The sequence below is a fragment of the Onthophagus taurus genome, chromosome 11 (genome assembly GCF_036711975.1).
Source record: "Onthophagus taurus isolate NC chromosome 11, IU_Otau_3.0, whole genome shotgun sequence".
In the NCBI taxonomy this organism is placed as follows: domain Eukaryota; kingdom Metazoa; phylum Arthropoda; class Insecta; order Coleoptera; family Scarabaeidae; genus Onthophagus; species Onthophagus taurus.
In genome coordinates, this window is record NC_091976.1 from 10,942,322 (window position 1) to 10,948,472 (window position 6,151).

A 6,151-nucleotide genomic window follows, 5' to 3' on the forward strand; every position below is an offset into this window, starting at 1 on the left:
CACTGATTGGTTTGCCCAATGTATTTGCCATTGTATTCCAGACACGAAATGCAATAGATAACATCTGATTTTAATAGTGGATCAGTGCTGTCCTTGATTTTAGTGAAATATTTCTGCAATTTGTTATCATAACAATCCACAACTTTGATGTTGTTAATATTCTTAAAGACTTTTTTAATTTTTCCCGTAAGTTCATTCACGTAAGGAATTAAAAATCTCAAATTTTCATCAAGAAAACTCCGATCACTAATATGCATTATTCTATGTTTCATTGTTGCTATCTTGTGGCCAAAGGTGTGGTTTGAATGAAAGTTTAAATATCTGCCAGAATAAGTAGGCTTTCTATACCAATCAAAAACGATCGAGTTATCCACGTTTCTGATGACTTTAGTGTCAAGAAAGGGTAACCCCCCGTCGACTTCGTGATCAACTGTGAATTGTATGCTAGGGTAGAACCTGTTAAATTGATTTAAAATTGCAACTGCATCGTCTTTGTGGACACCCAAAATTAGATCCTCTACATATTTTTTGATGAAATTAATTCTGAAGTTAGTGTTATTTTTCTTTAAAATGTTGTCAATGACGTGGTCCATCACTATCAGAGCCAGTATCGAAGAGATTTTGGAGCCCATAGGGGTTCTTTCAATTTGACGGTAGATTGTTCCATTAAAAGTAAAGACTGAAGCTTCAAAGATTAATTTCAAACCCAACAAAAACGTATCTTTATCCCTGATAGAGCGCACCCGGTTGTGTATGCTTCACGACGTTTAACAGACGCAGAAACGCGATACAACACTATCGAGAAAAAATGCTTGGCTATAGTTTGGGCGATAAATTATTTTAGGCATTATTTATGGGGAAAGGATTTCAAAATCGTGACTGATCATCACGCACTTTGCCGGTTGCATAAAACCAAAGATCCATCTTCGCGATTAATGCGCTGGATAATAAAATTACAAGACTATTCATTCGAGGTTGTTCACAAATCCGGCAAAAAACATTGGATGCCGATAGTTTATCCCGGAATCCCGTACTACCGCCAGATACGATAGATGCGAACGAAATTCCAGTGTTTATGCTATCTTTAGAAGACATTTCAAAATTACAGCAAGAAGACCCAGAAGCATCAAAATTAATTAACGCTCTTACGACACCAGATTCACACGAATCAAAATTAGTGAAAAAGACGCGTAGCTATATTTTAGAAAATAACGTTCTCTATAAAAAATATTTTTCTCCTAATTTCAACTCTAAAGCTTTAGTTGTACCCTGGAAAATGAAACCTGATATTCACCTGTCTTGCCATGACGATCCGCTAAGCGGGGGGCATTTAGGTTTCGCGAAAACGTATGGTAAGATAAAAGATCGCTATTTCTGGGAAAACATGTATTGTAGCGGTTTTTATTTTCATTTTTCGTAATTTCATTGTTTTCATAATTTAACACCATCTATAGTTGGTTTGACGTAAGATTCGATGCATTTTTAGTGATTTTTATTATGTTATGATTGATTGGGGTGGGGGGATTTATTTCCGTTTAGATATTGTTTTCGTGGTTACAAGCGGTTTAACCAGTCGTCTTCGAACCGTTGTGCCTTTGGGTTCGATTGAGGCGTCTGATTTTAAATGGGCTGATAACACGTTTTTGAGATAAGAGTGTCTTAGAAGAGTTTTGCATTGGTGTTTTGGCAAGATCTTCGTTTGCGGATTTTCCGGATTGGCTCTTATATTCATTTATTTTGGCACCTGTTGGCTTGTTTCATCGGATAGTTTTTTTCGGATTTATTCGTGAGTTATGGAGCATCATCTATGCTAAATTCCTAGAAATAAAGGAAGAATGTCGCACCACCAGACATCTCATTAGAGAAGGGGTTAGCGATAAGCATTTGTTATAAAACACCTCGACGCCGTTTTAAGTTAAGTTAGTTTTAGTCCGTCGCATGTCGCTGTCGTTTGAATAAAAATAAATTAATAAATTAGTTTAAAGTTTCTTTTTTTAAAAACTTTGGTTTTGTTGAAAGAACCTTAACTGGCGCAGTCAGTAGGATTATTTCGTGTCAACAGTGCTCGAAACTAATCGAAGAAAATTGGGACTGGTGAATTTTAATTCTTAGTGACGCGAACCTACACGAGTGAAAGTGATCTGTAACGGAAGCTAACCCAAGGGTCCAGACCTCAAATTGGTACGACTCAACCACAAGGGAGAAGCCGTTCTGCTTGTACCCGTACATCCCGAAGTGTTCTCAAAGAAGTACACAACATCCCGGCCAGAGTATCAACCTGTACCAGAGCCAACACCGAAAAGAAAACGAAACAAAGCAACAACCGCAAGAGAGAAGAATGAAAATTTTAGCGTAAGTAGTTTTAAGATTATTGTTAAGTGATTTTGTACTATTGTCCTCATTTATCTTTGTAAAACTGCTATCTAAATTCGTTATTAAGGTATCTTTTCCCGACCAATTTGTTTTTCTAAATCTTACAATGGCTTTAAATCAACCAATACAACCAGCTAGAGCTGTTAATCCCTGTTCAGTAATTTCTACTACAGAAGTTAACGTAATTCCAAAATTTACCGGAAACCCCATAATATTACCCCTTTATATTGATCTATGTGAACATTTAATTCATCGCTATCGTGATCAACTCAATCCACAAAATTTTATTAACGTCTATCTTGTTGACATATGTAAAAGTCGACTCGAGGGAGAACCACTAGAATTAGTTTGTTCTCGAGGTTTAAATAGTTGGGATGAGATAAAGGCGTGTTTGCAATTAAACTATACCGATCAAAGGTCCGAAACTTGTCTTTTGGCTGATTTATTAAACATAAAAACCGGCTCTAATGAGAATCCATATAGTTTGGGTGATAGAATTAAAAATGCGTTGAATCTATTACTCACGTCCATAAGGTTAATAAACGATGTTAATATGCGTACCGTCAAAACAAATCTATACAAAGAACAGTCCTTACAGACGTACTTGCGTTGTCTAATGGATTATGGAGAGTTAGGAAGATCCATCAGAGCTAAAAATCCCCAAACTCTTGAAGCTGCACAGGCCTATGTGATGGAAGAAATGAACTGGATGTATTTATGCGGTAAACAAGGTCAATTGAATCGAAACCACATTCCGAAACCTAATATCGTTACACCTCGTCAAGATCTAAATGTTTTACCAGAGAAACCTAAACAAAAACCACAATATTTACCGATGCAGAGTTCGTATTTCCCTCAATATCGACAAATTCAAAATCAATTTTACCCAGTCTCACTTCCGATGCAAAATGCTAGTTCTTCTTTTTCACCTACACAAGGAACAATTAACGCTGCAAATTCCAACCGTCCACTTTATGTACCAAGCTGGAATCAAAATTTAAATAGACCGATCTTCGCAAAATTTGCTCAAAGACCGCATCCAAACTTTGGTCAACCCCGATTGCCACAACCATCATTCATACAGCACCCACAACAAACCTTGCCAAAGCCTACCCCAATGGACATCGATAAGTCGACAATGACTAGATTCAGACTCAATAAACGTCCTCGTCAAGATTTACATAATATACAGCAGGAAGAAAAAGAAATTTACTACGACGAAAATACAGGACAATATTATCAACAAATAGATTTCGAGTATCAAGATGAATACGAACAATACACACCTGGAGTAGACGAAAATCTGGAAATACCTGAACAAGTTGCCCTGGAGCCCGAAACAAATGATGTAAATTTTCAGGTACCGGCCTTGGAATCACCTTCGACTTAAACCTACTAGATCTAAATAAACTTCCGTACATCATTATCCCAGAATTGGATAATGCAAAATTTTTATTAGATAGTGGAGCAGAAGTTTCTTTTATAAACCCAAATTTAGCAGACAAATATTTTTATGAGTATTATTATCAAGAACCATATCAGGTGAAAACAATTCATGGAATTACCAACCACGATTGTAAAATACAAATTCCCGGATTGACGACCTTCAATGAAATTCATAATCTCTACAATTTTAATGTAATGAAAATTTCAGACAAGTATGATGCCATCTTGGGATCGGATACACTTCATAGTTTGGGAGCGAAAATCAATTATAAGGACAAGATATTAGAAACAAAAGGTGCCAACATTCCTTTCATATATAATCCTCCTATAATCTCACTACCACCAAGAAGCCGACAGATAGTAAAAATTCCTGTCACAAAACAACAAGGCGAATTCTTAGTAAACCACATGGAGATTACAAAGAATGTAGAAACACCAAATGCAATAGTATCCGTTCATAATTATGAAGCGATAACAGAGGTCGCGAATTTCAACGACTACCCAGTAAGGCTTGCTATAGATCCCATGCAAGTAGACGAATTACCAGAGATAAGACCAGAAAAAAAAACAGCCATTAACATTACAAGAAATAAGAAGAATTCAATATGACACCATCAAATCTAAACTCAGATTAGACGACTTGAATACCGAAGAAAGATCCATGATAAAAAATTTGCTTTACCAGTATCCTGACCTTGTACACAGCGATCAAGTTCCACTAACATTTAGTTCAAGCATAAAACATGCAATAAACCTCAACGATAACACACCCGTATATCAAAAACCGTACCGACAACCGTATCGTTGTAAAATTGAAACAAAAAACCAAATTAAAAACCTTTTAGATCAACAAATCATCCGAGAAAGTCAATCACCATGGGCATCCCCGATTTCTCTTGTACCAAAAAAAATTGATAATAGCGGAGAACAAAAATGGCGAATGGTTATCGATTACCGTCGTTTAAACGAGAAAACTATTAAAGATAGATATCCGCTACCCAATATAAGCGATATATTCTTTCAAAAAGAGTGAGGGACCTTTTGTTTTTATTTTGTTCCCTATACTTCCCTGAGACCGATGCGACCACCGATGACAGCGACGGAGGATGCCCGATGACAGCCCCCATCGCGACCCTGTTTGGTGGACACATGCTCCCTATGACACCGGATGGGATAGAGGAGGGGGAACCCGCAAGGATGAAGAGCCCCCTCCTAGCGACGTAAGTCTTTATGTTAATGTCTGAAACAAAAAGTAAATGGAGTTTTCGATGTATTCTACAATACTTACCTGCAACGGGATGGTGATGTACCGAGATGACAGCGCGGTGAGAGACCTTTTGTTTTTATTTTGTTCCCTATACTTCCCTGAGACCGATGCGACCACCGATGACAGCGACGGAGGATGCCCGATGACAGCCCCCATCGCGACCCTGTTTGGTGGACACATGCTCCCTATGACACCGGATGGGATAGAGGAGGGGGAACCCGCAAGGATGAAGAGCCCCCTCCTAGCGACGTAAGTCTTTATGTTAATGTCTGAAACAAAAAGTAAATGGAGTTTTCGATGTATTCTACAATACTTACCTGCAACGGGATGGTGATGTACCGAGATGACAGCGCGGTGAGAGACCTACAGTAAGAGGACGGGGGTGGAGGCACCCGGTGGAGCTAAAACCAAAGACGACGTCCTAAACGATGATCCCTCCGAAGAAATACCCAGAAGGGTGGTACCGGAGAAGAGAGGGGGGTTTTTTACTGGGTAGACACTGTGAGTCCCAGACTCCCGGCCGAAACACACCTTACGAACACCTTTAGGCGCCAACAGTAGGCCGGAGTGCGTAAAAGCATTTTTCCCTCCTCTGCGCAAAAAAAAAAAAAAAAAAAAAAAAAGCGATATATTGGATAGATTAGGCAGAGCTAAATACTTCAGCAGCCTCGACCTTGCTAGTGGTTACCACCAAATAGAATTGGAAGAGAAGGATAAGAATAAAACAGCATTCATTACTCATGATGGACTATATGAATTCAATCGCATGCCGTTTGGGCTTTGCAACGCTCCATCTACATTTCAACGATGTATGAATAACATCCTTCGCGGACTCGATGAGATGTGTCAAGTCTATTTGGATGACATCATTATTTTCTCAAGCTCACTACAACAGCATAAAATACATTTGCAGAAGATTTTCGAAAGATTGGCACAACATGGAGTAAAGATTTCCTTGGATAAATGTAATTTTATGAAGAAAACTCTGAATTACTTAGGACATGTAATTACCGAAAGTGGAATCAAACCAGATCCGTCGAAAATAGAATGCATAAAGAAATTCCC

The 6,151-nt window shown here is 38.3% G+C and overlaps 1 long non-coding RNA gene across 1 annotated transcript; it reads right to left on the reverse strand.

The window, feature by feature from the left end:
• Positions 1–4,842: 4,842 nt before the first annotated feature.
• Positions 4,843–5,682, reverse strand: LOC139432196 (uncharacterized). Its single transcript, XR_011642069.1, has 3 exons — positions 5,404–5,682; positions 5,108–5,341; positions 4,843–5,045 (listed from the first exon to the last, which is right to left on the reverse strand). It is a non-coding gene; the product is annotated as an uncharacterized lncRNA (long non-coding RNA).
• Positions 5,683–6,151: the final 469 nt, after the last annotated feature.